The sequence below is a fragment of the Osmia lignaria genome, chromosome 15 (genome assembly GCF_051020975.1).
Source record: "Osmia lignaria lignaria isolate PbOS001 chromosome 15, iyOsmLign1, whole genome shotgun sequence".
NCBI classification, from domain to species: Eukaryota; Metazoa; Arthropoda; class Insecta; order Hymenoptera; family Megachilidae; genus Osmia; species Osmia lignaria.
Genome location: NC_135046.1, coordinates 6,727,260 through 6,745,241, shown reverse-complemented (window position 1 = coordinate 6,745,241; position 17,982 = coordinate 6,727,260). Strand labels below are relative to the sequence as shown.

Sequence of the window (17,982 nt, the reverse complement as noted above, 5' to 3'; positions counted from 1 at the left end):
CAGAAAATTACGAAATGCTTTCTGATATGTATATATGTAAATTCACTCTGCAAGATCTTTGAAATTGTTGCATACTTGGGGAGAAATTTACCGCAGAATCTCATTAAATGGAATGTTTATTTAGTCAGTTCTTTGAGCAGAAACTTGTTGAAGTATTTCAGTAATATACAAGGTATCTCAAAGAAGGGACAAGTGTCTTAAGGAATATTTAAACACGCAATGAAACACGTTTCGCGCAGCAGTTTAAAAGCAACATTGCCGTTTTCACGGGTAAGCGTTCTCGCAGTTTGTTGGTTATCGAAAAAGTCGAAGCAGCAGGCAGCGTGAAAGGACAATTATAACGGTCGAAAGAGTCGCTTCGGGGACGCCCACCGGTTTGCCCTTTTCCGATTTTTCCCAGCGACAATCAACCAATAAAACTTCGATCGAGCTGTATCTCTGTTCGTAGCTACAAATCGAGTACATCCGGCAACCAAATAGATAGTTTCGGCTCTCCCATCGTAGACGGGACGATCGAAAACAAGAATTTAATTAACAATTGTACACCTAATTTCCGCGGAATTTCGATTGCTTGAATTAACAGACAATCGAACGACGTCGCTTGTTGAATTTCAGTAAACATTCCCGTTGTTGTTGACTACGGTTAACATACTGCATTACCCTCGGGCATGTGTGTACCACGTTAACACATATGTGTATATATGTGCTTGTACGTTCGACCTTCGACGTATACACAGGTGGTGGCCTGGTCTCGTGTAAATACGAAAGGCGTGTGTCGGCCTTAGGCCATTTATAGGTGAGATCGAGAGTGTTACTTCGTCTCTACTTCTCCCTTTATGCCCCCATAACCCCGCCATAATTACGATACTGGCTTAGGCGGCCGTAAAGGTGGCGGGGCAAGTAACACGAGCAACAAGGGTGTTTGTATCCGCACGTTGACAAATATCGACGATAAAACCGGCTACGATACGATCCTATAATGCTTTCTGTAGAATCGTACAATTATCGTCAGCCAGTATCGCTTCATAAATTCATGACACCAACCACCCAGGGTTCCTCCTCTCCTTACGTTTCCCTCTATACTCTGTCCAATGTAAGAATAACCTCGTTTCGCGCATGGGTTGGATGAAGCCCCCGCTTAACCGCATATGTTCTTCTCTTTTTTCATATGTGGTGATAATTAATTCCGTATACACCGATATCGCCCCCAATTTGGGCGGTACCTTTATCAGTAGGAGACCGGTAGGGATAGAGTCGCGACTAATCGTATGCGCCAGATCGGTAGGTAATGATGGTCGAAAACTGGTCGAAAACTGAGGTTATTATTACTTGAACATACTTGATCTTTCCAAGTTCGGTGTGCTCGACACACCGATCAACGCCAGGGCAACTCGTCAGAATTTTATTATCTTTTCAATCGAAAAATATTTAGAGGAAAATTACGAGTGACCGTGGCAGCGCGTTGTATAATCGTCAAGAGCGAAACGTCAGTGATATATCATAAAGCGTGAATTATTAGCGCGGCAACTCTCGAGTCGGTAAATTAACACGCAACTCAGTTATCGTTTTATTGAATTATTCATGCCGGGGAACGATACCGAAGTGCTTTACTCCGCCGGTTGCAACGCGATATTTAATGCAGCAATGTCTTTAACAAATTTACCTGACTGCGTGCGCGTAGCTATTCGCCATTCCCTCAAAAGCGCTGTATCGCGTTCACGTAGAACTGTTGAAACTTTTCACGACCGAAAGAAATACTTATCATTCACTTACGAGTAACGCGATGTCCTTTGATACGCGCGACAAGATAGATGATCGTACGAAAGCGTTTGACAGATATTCGAAAGGTTATCGCGATCGAACGTTCGGAAACGTTCCGCTATCCGGATGGGATCTGGGTCGGAACAGCGGGACGAAAGATTAGACAATCGAAGCGAAGAAACGAGTGACGAAAGGAGGGCCTGGATGAAATAAAAGAGCACTTTTCCTTAATGATTCGAAGGCCCGTCCATTAAAATCCTGCTTACTCACCGAGTACTCTGCCATTGTCCTAATTAGTCACGAATTCTTCGAGAACCCCTTGTCCTTTACGCTTCTTTTATTTTTTTTCTTCTTCCCTCTCTCTCTCTTTTTTAATCTTTCTCCCTGGGTCTATCTATCGTCTCTCAGCTGACGTTCGCGAGCCAGGATATCGTGGCCAATTATTTTTTCTTCTTCGTCTAATAGCTCGGGGAGCAAATTGCTAGGAATTAAAGGTACGATAATCCGGATGAACTCGAGTTACTCGAGCGGTCTTGAAGAAACTGAAATGGCTGAAATGTAGCTTTCTTCTTGAGGAATCGCGACACGGAAAGGAGTCGAGTGAGTTGCGTTGATGAGAAGGCGTCGCGAATCAACGAGTTTACCTTCGTTTCGCTTTTCGCTTGGTTATCTCAACGAGATATATATATATTTGTTTTTATTTCTTTCCTCGTTTTCTCGCGATTTTTACTCCTCGAAACGACGCCGCGCTACGTAACCGTTAAATCCTATCTAAGTCGGCTTTCACCGGTGCATTTTGCTCTCGTAAACCTGTCTATCGTCGCGGTACCGCTTTACGTCTTTATACCTTTATCCCTCTGTGTTGCTTTTCCATCCCGCCAACCGATATTCCACGATGTCGTTAAAGTCCTCCTTGTAACGGCAACTTACGAGGTTCCTCCTCGGCTTACGACGGCTGTTACACCTAAAGGGGAAGCTAACCATCCGCCTATCAAGTATCTTTTAACTATTTTCCTAAATGGATTTACGCGTGTAACGACGCGTTATCACGATATCGGTAGTGATTGTTCGCCATCCCTTATCGTTTCTTTTCCCGGGTCCATTTTTCGTCAGCTCCGTTTTATTCGGGACAGAATAGTGTCTCGTAGAAGAGCAGCAATAACGTGTTCTGGTTGTTACGAGTTCTTTATTACATTCTCCGACTCCTTATACGCGATCTCGACATTCCGTAATCATCAAACTTGCAGTCTCTTGAGCGAATCTTTCCGTCCACTCATTGGAATTCAACTTCGGAAATTTGAAAGATTATTAAAGTCAACCGCGGTAATTTCGAGACGATGCATGGTTTCCTCGGAAGATACAGCATTGTTTTGTTTAAGGAAGAAAGTTTCCTCGTCTTTTGAACTTTTAATTAAGGCTACTCGTACAAGCATGTCCGCCAGGTTTTTAGGTTTATTCGTATTAACAGCGCCCTGACCTATGTCAATGAAAAATATTGCACCGGGTCATAATTACGCTCGCCAGGAGGGAGGCTTGAAAGGGTAACTGGAAAGAAAAGCTTAAAAAGCGAAAGAAATACGGGGTACTAACGACGGTTCCTGTGAAAGGATACACTGCTGGTGTCACGAAAATTCGCAAACTTGTGTCCTCCGTCTGGTGACACCTTGGAACAAAACGGCAGTGGTGGTTACCGTGTGACAGCTCGCAGATATTAAATCGCGGAGGAAAGAAAGGCGGAAAAATGGGACGGGATGCGGTGGTAGACACGAGACTACTGCCGTCATAATTCAGGAGAAACGTTTCACGCATCGGAAGTTCTCAATGCGAAACGTAAATAACTTGTAACGCGAAGGTTCCGTATTCAACTTCCGCCAACGTTTACGTTACCCCTTACATTTCAATGTTTTATCGAATTGCTTCGCGAGCGAACGTATAAAATTTGCAGAAACTCGAAATCGATTTTCCGGCTTGAATATCGCGTTGGATTAACTTCGCGCAACTGTAGAAGAGAAATACGGAATACTTTTATGCGATTGCTATCGATCCGATACGTTTGGGGATTGCCAGATAAATTCTTGAAGAAATCTCGAGACACCTGCGATTCTATTAGAGGGCTGCTTTATAAGTTATTTAAATAAGTTACGGTTGAATTAATAATAAGGGTACCAGCTCGTTTCCAATTGCAATGTTTTTAGAACTTTAGTCGAGAAGGAGGAAATGTTTCGAATTATTTGAAAATATCCGCCTCTAAGAACCTTTTACTTCCCACTTCTACTGCGCCAGTGAACATGTTGAAGAAACAAGTAGAAAAAGAAATTATGCTACTGTATCGTTCTAAAAAAAGATTGATCGAAAGGTTACTTTAATAGACGCGGCGGTAAAAGGATGAAGCATTTATCGCTTTCTTTCCTTGCCTTTTAGACGTTCAATTCTCGGCACTCTTTTTGTTCGTATTCGATAAAAGCGGCGTAAGTCAGCAACGGGGTTAATCGAGGAGAAAAAGCGGTTCCGCGATGTCGCGGTTGAAATATTGAAATATCACCGTGGAGAACCGCGAGAACGTTGAACTACATTAATTCGAGCTAATTAATTACCGGCTGGCGGCGGAGCAGTTCGCCGCCTCTTACCGCGCCGTCTCTACTTATCGGAAATAATTAATTGCATCACCGGTAATATCAAGCCACGATGTAACTATTCGCCAGGTCTGGGCCGTCGTATAAAATGTTCAATAATTAATTACCCCCGCCTCATTAATGTAACTGATTGTTATTTGCTACGTCAGCTGGCCCCTTTCCCTATCGAACTACCGCGTGCGAATGCGTTTTCCCCCGAAGCCGTTTCATTTCGAAAATTCGTTTTTAATTGCGCGGAACGAGGCGATACGCGTCCCGGGAATACACGGTCGCGTATAAATTCGTCACGTCGCGCGCTTCGGCTACGATTACATTTTTAATTACGCGTAGTTGAACCGGAGAATCGTGTTACCGTCGCGTTATAAGGAAATATGAGGCATAAGTATTCCCGTTGCCACGACTGGCTAGTAGTAAATTATAAAAAAAAAGAAGAAGGCGAAGAAGAAAGAGGGATGGAAGCCGACAGCAGGTTGGAAAAGGGAAAAAGAAAGATCTCGAGATAAATTTACGAGGAAGGCGGCGAGCTCGTAGACAAGTGGCGCGTCCACCTCGTAAAATCTATGCCTCTCTCTTTCTTTCCACCTTTCACAATCCTCCGTCTTCTTTTCATACTTCTCACTTCTCTTTCTACTTCGTAGTTCTCTCTATTTTCCAGAAGCATAAAGTCCCACGGTGGACTAGCGGGGCGCATTTACAACCCCTGGACTCGAAAGGCAAAGCCAGTGTGTGTGCACGTTGATTAACCCCCTTGTAATTCCACCCTCGTAGTTACGTTAACGCCACGTACCACCTCCATCGTCGTGCTTTTTCACCCTCGAAGCGGTGCGTGCACGCCGCAGTTACCGAACAGCTTTTCTCCTCCCCCTCCTCCTCCTCCTCCCTTTCTTCTCCGCTCGTATTAACCGCGCTGATTTTTTACCTTATTTTCCCTCCCTTATACCCCTCAACATTTCCTACCCTTAACGCGCGTTATTTCCCGATTCAACGCAACCGATTTTTCACGCGTGTTCGAAGCGTGATCGTATATTCAAAAATGAAAAATGAACGTCCGCGGTATTTATAAGGCGACCTTACACGGTTGTTCCGTCTTACGAGTGCCGAGGGGAAACAACTTTCCTGAAACTCGGTCCCATCGCTAATTTCAGTCGCCAGTCTATTAATTAACGAGCACGCTACGTTTCACATTTGCATATCGCTCGTATTTTATTTACAACGGGGCCAGCTCGCGCGATACCGTGGCAATTTCAGGAGCGCGCATAATTCTCCATAATGTGAGAAGTTCGTTTTTCTCGGAAACACCGTTAAAAGTGACTTACGCATACCTCGGATGATTATCGTCCAATTTACGTACTCTGACCCGATTATACCACCATCCTCAAATTAACGAACGCTGAAAAAATTGCTGTTAATTTGCGAAACGACGTTTCTTTTTCATTTCTCAATTCACCCTGAAAATTCTTTATTCGATGCGTGTTTGTGAACGCGCTCAACGTTCTTTGCTTATTTTCATGAGCGTGTTCGAGCATCGGATGCGTCCGTTTGGAAAACATTTTTTTACCAAAAAAGCGAAACGAACCGGCATTCTATCGCTCGAAGGAACGATATTTTATCGTCGCCCGTGGGCATAGAAGGAGTTTCAACACCGCATAACCATCGATCGAACGAAACGAATAAGCGTTCCGTGACTCAGCCACGAGAAAACTCGACGCTTTCGTTGCCTCTTATTGGCGGCTGGCGGACAGCCAGCAAATCTTCTCTGCAATTTCTTTGCCAGACCCAGCCAAAGACACAAAGTCCGTAAGTCAATTATAAGGTGGGAAATGGAAGGGCTAGCAATAACCGAGAGGAACGATATAAAAGAAACGCTAGATTCGTGACGTAGTTACTGAACATTCCCGAGGGATTCTTGTACCGAGAAGGATTGTCTTCGAGAGATCTCTTTTTTGAAACGTCGCATCTACGCTGACCGATAGTAAATCGTGGAAAACCGATCGCCAATCAAACGTATCGGTCTTACGTGTTCGGGGACCTTTTATAAGTCCACGTTATTTTCCTCCGGGTATTACCTCTCGATATATGAAACCTTCTGGTTTAAAAATTAATACACCTAACTTTGGTCGAAGCATAGTTTTGTAGGTCTGGGTCACGATTCATTGGATTACTCTGTTCGAGGATTCGGTCGACACAACTCGTACGTCATTAACTTACTCGTGCATTATATATCGCTTCTTGGCTTTCATGCCGAAGGAGAATATCGCATAGTCAATATTCTAGTACCTACCAGTCAAATGTAGACATCAAGTTATGTAACTAAACGAAAAATTGAAGATTGTCTTGAAAGTTTGAAAATTAAAATGTTCACAGGGAAGATAGCCTTCGATGGCATAAAATTTTCAGTCTTTTCGTTCGATCTTTACACGCCTCGTGTTAAAATGAACATAGAACGTAGGTGAAACTGTTCGACCCTGGCTCCATCGATTGCGAGCTAACAGGAACGTCCATCGAAATATCAGGAAGCTGCTTTTGGCTGGAAAGTCTTACTTCTACTGGCTATTCGCCAACGATACGTTTCGACGATTTTCTGGATCGCCCGAACTCAACGAGAGCCTTCTTCGCGGCCGTTAACGGTAAAAGCCGACGTGAAAAGCAGGCTGGATCAATTAAAAGACTGGAAAGAGCAATTTACGAGAATGCGAGAAAGAGAAAGAAATAGGTTAGCATGGAAAAGCTTCGGGAAGGAGGGTTGCAAGGCCGAACAACTAAACGACTAGCAGCTAATATCGCGAGAAATACTGTTATTGCCTCTAATATTTCGCGAGAACTTCCAGCACCGAAACCAGCCTTGGAAAATCTCCTTATACCGTTCCAACGTTTCCCCCGTTCCATGGCAAAAGGTTTGCGAACGATACCGTCCACATCGCACCTCGTTCCACCCTTAATGCGTTGCTTCCCGTTTTCCCAACGGGAAAACAGACAATTCTCTCCAGATTAAACAGAATGGAAACACAACGGCGTAGGAAAATTGTGTTATATCCTCCGACAGATTTTTACTAACTTTATTAACTACTCTTCTTCCTGCTAATTTATCATCCGACGAATCGGTATATCGTTTTGAATTATTTATTCTTCTGTGCAGACTTTTAAACTTATTTCTGGGAGTTTAAAGTAATTTTTAATTCAGTTAAGTTATTTCTCTTTTTATGCAGCAAAAAGAAATTCTACGAAGTATTAATATCTATTATATTAATTTGGCAAGGTAAAAGTGGCAAGTTTTAATTGGAAAATGAAACGATCGTATCTCGAATAATTGTAATTATATCGCGCCGATATTATGTGTACTGCACCGTTTAATGTGTTAATGTGATCGAATAATTTTAAATAACATTGATATTACATTAATTTCTCGGGGTAGCAAATGGGAATCTAAATTGAAAAATGAAACAATTGCATTGCTGAATAATTGCAATTACTATTTCCTGCTATTTTCACTTGTTTAATATTATACTGCTAACCAGAATAAAATCACGAATTAAACCATTTTTATTAACAATATGGTGTACCAGACAGGAACCATTTTCACTGGGATAAACAATGTTTAAATATAAAATGTTTGAAGTTTTCTCGGGCTAGATTATCAAAGTTAACTCTCTTTGGGGCTTCCAGGTTTAAACCGTGTCTTCTTTGAGAATTTTCCCAACGTTTCGCTCTGATGAAACCGACTGCAATGCCGACGAAAGCTCGGGAAAATCCTCAAAGTAGACACGGCTTGAACTCGGAAACCTCAAACAACGTTAGCATGTTAATAAATTGTTAAAGTTCATCTTTCGATGTAAGCCAATTCGAGCAGCGTTTTCTTTCATTTCAAACATTTCAAAGAGAATCATTGATACAGGATCTTTCAAAATACATGGGGCGTCATCTGTGAATAAAACTGAAAGACGTTCCTGCTTTCTTTTCATTTTGAAAAATGAAATATGTACAGGGGAGTAGCAGGGGAGTATTCAAAATTGATTTTCGCAACGAGAAGTCTCGTACAGGGAAATTTTATTCCACATTTTTGGCTTATTTTCTTACGTAAAGTTCGCACGTGTAGCACCAGTTATACGATATCCTTCTATATATTTTCGAACGGGTTCTTGTCAAGCCAGTTCGAATCTTCGCAACGACCCAGTATTCCAACGTTTCAAAGCTGTTCTTAACTTACTTTTTCCAATAAACGTGTTCTCGTTTCCGTAATACTTTCGACGTTCTCCGCGACGTTCGCTAAGGCGATATTTTTACGCCCGCCAGTTCCGCCGTCCCGACGCGACGTTCCCTTGCTCCTTTCTGCTTTTTTTGGTCAACAACCAATATCACGGCGGATACCCGTTATTGCCGTTAATATTTCCCGAAAAGTTCCAGCACCAAATGGTACCTGACTGTCTTGGAAAATCTTCTTACAATTGATTTTTCACGGATGGGTAGAATTGTCCAAGTTTCTATAAAAATTATTTGTATCTTCATTTCAAAATATTTCGTATTACATTTTTCCTCCACTACTCATAATCAAGAAGTTTCTCCCTCGAACACTTTCAGCCAATTTTTCCCTTAAGGTCTCGAGGCACACCGTTAACCGTACAATTTACGCAAAACGCATGCCGCTCGATGGACGCTTAAAAAGCGGGAGTAAAGCGTGCATTTTACGCCACCCTCGAAGTTAGCCGCCCTTATGAAAAAAGATAGCAGAGCCACCCCTTTCGTTTCGATAGACACCGTAGCCTCGCGGCTGTCGTGGTCGTTTACTTTCCGGAACAATTGAATTACCGTCCCGTTGGTGCGTGTATAGACACCGTGCAACACCACTGTCAGAACTTAACAACGATCCGCGTTTAATACGTAACGTGACACCGTGTTAAAGTAGCGTGTACGACGGGATAATCAAAGCGTCGTGTACCGGTGTGCTGTAATCCGAGATAGTTTCTTACCCGATGCAACGTACTGCACGATTTTCCTGTATAATCCTATAATCCGACGGCTCCGCAGTCTATTACGTCCTCTTTACATAATCTATATACGAACCGGGATCGGCCGGGTACAGGGAATAAGTTGGTTCGTGCGTTCCTACCGGCATAATAAACAAGTCTGTGTACGTGTACGAAACGCGTTACAGGCCGGGTTTATACGGTCGTTCGTGGAACGACTGCACTTTCGAAACGACAGAAATTATTTCACGAAATTGATCTTGCTACGGTTGAGTATCAAGGGAACGGGATAAGTCTAGCAAAACGAGAGGAACCGAGTCAATAAAAACGACGCGTCGTAAACGTAACACCGTTGGAAAAACTCGTGGCTGGTACCGTAGTTAAAAGGATTAGTCCTGGATGCCATTGCGCCCCTATCGGGCTGAGAGAAGGACGACGATTGCGTTCGGTAAAAATTTCACCAGGAACCGGTGCAATATCGGTTTTACGGGTGCGCGGTAAAAAGCGAAAGATGCGTCTAAGCCGGTCGTACGAGGCGTACGTGCTTCTTGACGGGCGTGAAGGGGTTAAGGCACGTGAGAAAGCTTGTATCGGGGATCGAAAACACCTTTCCTCGTAATATCCAGCTTGTTCCATCGAGTATCACAGAAATTGATCTATGAAAGGACCTTCGACGACAAATATTTGCCGTAGTTGATCGAGTTATAAACGAAACCGAATTCACTAAAGGAACTAAGCTAACAATATCGAGGAGAATAATGAGCGAAAAAGTCGAAGGGGGAAAACGACGCGACACGACGGCCGAGATGAGGTAGAAGCGCACGGCTAGCTAATACACGACACGAGAAAAGTACTAGGGGATTTCGCGACATGAAAAGTTAAAGGCGAGTTGATTTATGGCACGAGGGTCTTAGGTGAAAAACGGCGATCGAAAGCACGACCAGAAACGTCCGGGCTGCTAGCTTTGCCGATCTTACGAAACGGCTCGTTCTCGTGTCGCTTTAAGTACATGTGCCAACACGATTCGCCGTGAACCGAGCACGATCTGAAAATGGAGAATCACGACCACGAAGCTCGATAAAGCTCTCAGATTACGTTTCAAGCACGAAACCATTTTGTTTGGGAATTGCAAACGAGCCTCGTTTCGCTATTATCTTTTTTAATGCAATAATTAAGCAAGAAACGGTTAGAGTCGCGTTAAAATATCGAAAGTAACGGTGGGTCGTAGATGGGACAATTCAGGGAAACGTGCTGGTCGTCGCGAGGATCCCCTGGAGGAAGTCTTCGACATACTTTGGAAACGAGTTGCCGAAAGTTGGCAAGCCTCGTTGGCCGAAATCGGGCCGCGTGGAATTACGAGTGGTAGTTGGTAGCCGAGAGAGATCGCCTCGTCGGCGAGCAGGGAAAAAAATGATGACCAAACTTGGGTTATTACCGGGGCACCGAGTTTAATCTAAATGCGAATCTAACGAGGACGAAGCTCGTCCGTGTGACGATGTACACTCGAAACTGGTCGACAATGGTACTTCTCAACCTGTACAAGCTCAACTTTCTATGCGTCGTCGTTCACGCTCCACTCGCTTTCTGTCTCGTCGTTAACGTGTACAATCGTTTCTCATTTTACCCTGCGACCTTTTCAACTTTCCAGACTACATATCTTTTGATCGAATTAATAATCCGAACATTAGCGGCAAAGTTTCCGACTAGTCGTTTAAACAGGATCGAAGAAATCGATGTTTCTTAATTAATTATTTCTTAGTCGGATGCTTTCGATGGAATTCGCGATGCAGAGGGTTATCGTTAACTATGCATGCCGCGGTCCGTCCTTGAGATATCGATTCGCAAACTAGGAGTACTTCGAACGGTTTCAAGATGGCGGTGACGGGAACGAAGCAGACCAGAAGACGTAGCCAAATTAGATTATCCCCGTCCTGGATTCAAGAATATATCTTCTCTCACTGTTTTCCTCGTTCTTAAGGAAGCACGGATTTCAGAACTACCTCGAAACCTAGTCGAATGCACTGCTCTCCGCGTACATTTGCATAATTCGTCTTAATAGCGATCGAGAGTAATCCTTAAAAAGCTCTCTTCCTTCTGTCCGCTTTGCTTGATCCGAAGAAAAGCCAGTTTGCTTTAAATAAAATCTCTTCTGCCTGATGGGAAACTAAGTGCTCTAATGGGTGAATTAGTAGGTTGTATAGAAAAAAATGTTCATCATCAGCAGTCGTTGTCTGCTGACACTGTCATCGAGCGATCTTAATTCGAGGGGAATCGATTTGGCCAATCGGAATTATCTGGCACGCAGAATCCAGGCGAAACAACGCCTGAGACAAGGGAGCCATTTAGATCGATAGCCAGTGCTGGCGTTACCACGACGTATGGCTTTGCGCCAGGACTCGGTCACTCGTGTTTTGTTGCAATCTTTTTTCGTCAGAGCTCCTCTCACACGTTCACGCCCGCACACGTACACTTTTCTAAGCCCCTTTTTCCCTGGCCGCAGCATCCGGCGCTGCCGAACAACCAGCGTTTCGTGGCTATTTTTACGGACCGCCCTCGAATCGAACCGGTGACGAAGCACCTGTCGTCGTCACGAGGGAAGCCGTTTTGTCAAAGCCCTCTCGACAGCCTCTCTATTGAATTCCCGCCGCCACCGCCGAAATTCCTTGCCCGAGGGCTTTTCCTAACCCTGTGTCACCGCTCGCTTTCCGAAACACCAGATACCTCGCCTCGATGCCCAACGACATATCCACTTGGTCTCCTTCGTTGATCACAATGTTTCCTAGGAGATTGGATTCCCAATTTATTTCTTGCCTCTTAACTGGTTTTAAAACTCTTTCACATTTGACGAACAAAATTGCACGCTTTTTATTTATTTATTTATTACTTCAATACAAAGTTTAACAGAAATAATATTCAGAACCTTTTAAATATATACGCTTCGACACTATCCGACAATGAATTTGAAGAGTCGAGAGGTAAGGATCCCGGTATGTAGACAGTAAACGAGGATGCGCGAGCGCGTCTGACTAAGCGCCGAGGGTTTTCACTTAAACGTAGAAGCGCGAACGCGAGCGCCGCGAAGCGAGAGCGCGGTTAAAGTACCGTTGGTGGTTTATGGTTCGTGTAAAGTAGAGACGCCCAATGAATATGAATAAGTGTCCGCGTAATTCGCGGGGAGTGTATTTACGAGACGGCGTCAGGTGTCTCTCGTTCCTTCCTGCGTTTAACCGTTTTAGCTTTCAGTTTCCTCGCGGTTTCCTGTCGCCACGTCGCGTCGCGTCGCGGCTACTTTACCCGATTGCTGTTTGCTGATGCGTTAACGAAGAGTAAATGCTTTCAGCACCTAGAACGGTATTGCTCGATTCTTTGTAAATTGCCCGGCTGGAAAAATACGCGATATATATGTTTTCTAAAGTCCGTGGATATTCGTTGGTTGAATTAAAAACAATATTAACATGATTAGAATTGACACGAACTTTCATTGACTTTTGATAAATCATGGAACGGTTGTGCGTGAGTCATCGAGAAGCGAGGGTCAAGCGATCCGTCGTCTATCGATCGCAATTACCCAGTAATAATACCACGGTTGGTGTGCAATTTTCTTTCCAAGTGGTAGTGCCAGGCTGGATGAGGTGGCGATAAGCGAACAAGCACGCGTCGCGACCTTCTAATCTAACAGAAGACTTTATTGGTCCACCCGTAGCGAATGTTGGACGGTATCGAGAAGCCAGATAACAGCGTGGGGGGGTGTGGAAGGGGCGGTGGATGTTGACGAGGTCTGGCAGTGTAGCAAAGAGGGTGGGGAGGTTAGTCGGAGGCGGGTATGGCGCGGCTAATAGCGTTTAAGGGTTGCGTGCGGCGCCGTAGGTGAACGGCGCCAGGACGTCTAAGCGCCGACCAGACGACCGTTTGCAAACTATGCGTCGTTCCGTCGTACTCCTTGTTTCTGAATGTCTTCGAGAAAAAGTAGGCATAAGCGTCCCATTCGACGGAGCCAATCTACCTAACCGTTCAACTTGCCTCGAGATACGCCATTGCGAGCGCAATCGCCCTCCAACGAGATCGTTCGTAGCTTGTTTGACGAAAATGAACCAAGGGGAAAAAGAGGAAGCTCTTGTTCCTTGATTCCTATTATTTTTTTTTTTTCTTTTTCGATATTCTCTCTTTCGTGTCGATTCGCGATCCTTTCGTTGTCCATTGAACGGATTTCGATGGCCATTGAAAGGTTTCGATTGTTGCGTTCTGTCGCTTCGAATATTTTGATTGTTTTTTGTTAACAGGTGAAATATGTTTGAGTATAGAATCGGGAATGGATAAAATTCAATTTAATCAAGTTACATAGTTAGAATATCGTTTGGAGACTGGAATGGTTCTCTTTTTGGTTTGGTTACATGGGAAAAAAGTAACGAGGAGAATCGACGATTCTAGCTGGAATGGAAATTCACGGGGGGTGAAACGGGGAGCCGTAAATGGGTGACGGGGGAAAAGTAGCGTCAGACACCATTACCTGAAAAATCTTGACCTTTTCGAAGGGCCGCCAACATTTTCGGCTGGCTGTAAAACTTAACGATCGCTTTTGAAATTGCCCCGGCCTTTTTTCGCCGTAACGAGACACGGTACTTGCTTCTTCGCACCCCATTCTCTATGGTCTCCCGTGCGAGAGACATTTAAGACCGTAACTCCATTGTTATGGGGGTAAAGGGAAAAGCTGAAGTGCGAGAGGTAGAGCCCGGGTAACAGCATCGACTCCCCCCACGCTTCGGGCATAATCGCAAGACTGGGCTCGAATAAACGTTGAATTCCGTGAAAGGGTGACCATGGGGCGCGAGAATCACTTTATTCCACCGCCCATGAAGAATCTTATCACGGTGAACCGTGAACAGAAAGAATGGAACCCAGAATGCAAAAGGACTCGAACACCGGTTATTTTCTATTATGTGCCATGAAATAATAACGCCTTGAGAAATAACCATTCTGTGACCATCCAGAGACGATTAAATTTCATTGTTGAAAAACAATTCTTAAAACTTGTCTGTCATATTGACGAATTGTGCGAATTTTAATTTTAAATTATCATCCTCGAGCATTGACCTTAAAGAAAAATTGATTCGCACTGCGTTTAGAAAATGACAGTCTTGTTGGAGAGACTTGAGAACACTCGACGGACACGGCCAATCGTCTCCGGTACTTATGAGATACGTGACCCCTGCAGTTCCGAATGGCTAAGGAACGTGGCAAAAGAGGTTGCTCCGCGTCCATGAAAGTTAATATTCCATGGAAAGGACTTACGTAAGGACGTCGAGAGGAAAGGGAAGGAGAATCAAGGGGGAAAAAAAGAAAGGTGCTCGCCGGTGGTAAAGAGCCCCTTCACCCCTTAGACTTCACCTAGACTCTCGACCGAGGAATCGATAGGGTGACTCATCGAGGGGCGGTGACGGAGTTCTCTCCCTCCTTTCTATTCTCCGTCCTCCTTCTTCAACCTTCCCACGCCCTTCTCCTTCTCTCTTCCATCCTCTTGATTCCGGTTCTAACGCCGAAAGCGTGTCCAAACTTTAAAACTCCCTGTTCAGGCGTCGTTTCTACCCTTCTTCTTCTTCTTCTTCGCGAAGACTTCTCCTGTTTGCTAGTGAAATAACGAAATGTACTCAGAGGCTTTGCGATTCCTGGTTCGTGGAATTCGCTGACTCGGTCGTTGCTCGAAAAGTTCCGTCCTTCTAAAAAGGACGCTCCGCTTCCGTCCGTTTTCTTGCCCCAAGTCATCTCATCCGCACTGCAGTCTTCCAGTAACGACGAATAAAGTTCCCTACCTTCGAAGGATAGTCTCGTTTGAATCGGTGCTACCTTGGTAATGCTTAAAACGATTCTTTCTACTTTCTCGTTCCTTCTTATCTTCAGGAACTTGGTTACAGACAGACGCGTTAACAACCAGATGACACTCTTCACTTTTCTCTTGCATTTCGTTCATTTTATATGTAATATAATAAGATAACGATGTACTCATTAAACAGTTGATTCGTATCGTGATATTGCTTTTGAAATTGCTATTGTTTCGAACGCATCAAGATTTCAAATAACGGTATCGGAAAGAAATAACAATATCGGAGCGAAATATTACCTCGAATAGCTATTTCTTATTTTAATTTCAAATGGAACTACCTCCACGCGAAATAACGAGATCCGTTCGAGAAGGGTGCAGCAGCTGCAATCGCATCCACCTATGTATAACGAGCATGCGGCAAAACGAGCAGTCGCCAGCCAATTTGTCGCACAGGGATGACCCACCCTCGTGCTGCTGAGTCATCCTACGTCCTTCCTGAATTAAGAAAATCTTTGAAATCGACGAGATACCAACGTATAAATTAAACGTTTTCCCGAACGTTTTTCCCGGCTATCTAAAATAATTAATTACCCAGAGATTACAGGCTGGATTTACCTTATTGAAATATCGGCGAAAGATAGGTTAATGGAATCTAAACGAGCGTGTACCGTCATCGCGAACAATCCCAAGGATCTTCTCCTTCTTTTGCTCCGGTTTTTCGTCGCATTTTCTTGCCAACGACAGGCATCCAAAACTCTGTCTCGAACTTCCGGCTGCTTCTTTGCACGAAAACTTTGAAGCTTCCTCATCGAGCTTCTTTCGTACGAAATAACAAGATGTACTTGAAGAGCTTGCAACGCGAGCAAAATTTAATAGGACTAACAGTTAAATCGCTCGAAAATGAAAAAAGAAAATCAAATTTTTGGCTAACCTCCCCTTAACCAGAGCACGGGTCAATTCGTCGCCCTATGGTCGGGAGCCACCCTTCTGCTGATTCATTCGATCTTCTCCCGTCGAATAATCGTCGAAGGTTCGCCGAATTTCAGGATAATTATGAGTCGGTGAACGAATTAACGAGGTCGGTGGATCCGTCGAACGCGAGAAATCGTTGGACGCGACGGTTCGTGAAATCGTCGACGGGCAAGATCCTCGGCGGATCGAGTATCCGAGAGAAGGAGGGCTTTCGTTACCCTTTTGTTCGGAAAACGGGCGTACGAACTCGAGTCGCGTCAGTCGATGGTCGGCAAAAGTGGCGGAGGGTCGCGACAAACGTCGAATTAGCCGTCAAAGGGTCGCGGAAACAAGTTTCATTCGCTCCGATTCGATCGACTAATTACCTCTGCTTCTCGATGGCTCCATTGTTTCCTGGGACCCGTGTAAAAAGTACGCGCTTCCGCTTTCGCGAACGGAATGATTCGTGAGTTAAAAAAAAAAAGAAAAAAGGGAACTAGCGATGGTCTCGTTACACCTAACGCTATTTCGTCTGACACTGTGCGAGGCTTCCGTGTGTAAGCCGCGTCCAATAAGAAAACATTCTCAACATCTCTCCAACATTGCCGATGCGTCCTTCGACCCCTGATGAAGACTCGAGGCTTACACCCAGAAGCCTCAAACAACGTTAAGATAACAGCATTAAGTGTAGCAGTGTATCGCGCGAATTTAATCCTCTGTACGTTGAATCTATCGGAAAACGCGTTCGTAAATATGAAATCTATACACGGGTGCAGAGGAAATCGATGTTTGCCGAACGAATCGAATCGAATCGAACGCAAATTACAGCGTCCCTTTGACCGAAGGAAGCTCGACTTGTCGAAGAACAAAGCTTTAAAGCTCGCAGTTGAATCAATACCGGTAACAGGAGAGAGATAGGTAGAGGCGAGAAGAGATAGGAGTGTCAAGGATAGAAGACAGAAAGGAAGAAAGGAAGGAAGGGACAAAGGAGGCCAAGGAGATTCGTCTTAGACACCCACACATAACACACCCATACGTTATTGGGCGCTGTTCTCTATGTACACGAACGTGCATTTACACCTTCTACGTGGCGATATCGTGTCGATAAGTATACGAAGCCTCGCCGCGACGTTTCGCGATTATCGAACGAGATCTTTTACCAAAATGACCGACCTCGCGTCAGCATGGACGCGTTCTGTCGATTTCTGTACAACGTATTCCTAGCCACTGTGGTGTTGGTCAGGAGCATCAGTGAGTAGATCACAAGAGCATTTAATAATCCTGGGTGTTCTCTTTCACTAGAACGCTTGAACCTCATTTTCTCTACGCTTCTTAACTTTCAACCTCTTACGATCGGCCGGTCAATGTTTTTAATCCTCTTATACTCGGCAAGAGTCCCGCTTTAGACTTCAGAGGATTCTCCAGGCTGTCTCTGCTGACGAGGTCGTCTACGCGATAGATTCGTCCACGTCTTCGTCTTGTTTCGCCTTTAACTTCGCTTCGTCTGATTTATTTTTCACGTCGGAGTGATCGATCCTAGAGACGCTGCTTTCGTAATATCGAGAAACGAGCACGATTCCCTACCGAACGGCACCTATCGATCCCTAGGTTGTTCCTCGCGTACTTGAATCTTTCTTTTCCAAACAATATACCGAGTTATCTCTCGAGAGCCTCGTTTCTGCTGTTTCACGCTTCGCTCGACACAGTCGACTGTACTCACTCCAGGCTGCTCTTGGCAAAACCTTGACCTCTGCTTCTCGTATCACACGAAAGTATCTCATTCTCTGTCTTTTATTCAACAATTTGCAGCACGCGCGAACACGTCGCATGCTATGCAAAAGTAATAACTCCTTCGAGG

The 17,982-nt window shown here is 44.5% G+C and overlaps 1 protein-coding gene across 1 annotated transcript in view; it reads left to right on the top strand.

The window, feature by feature from the left end:
- The window catches only part of LOC117600534 (protein Fe65 homolog), an 85,159-nt gene that overhangs the window by 26,365 nt on the left and 40,812 nt on the right, over nt 1-17,982 (top strand). The gene's annotated exons all lie outside the window — the stretch shown is intronic.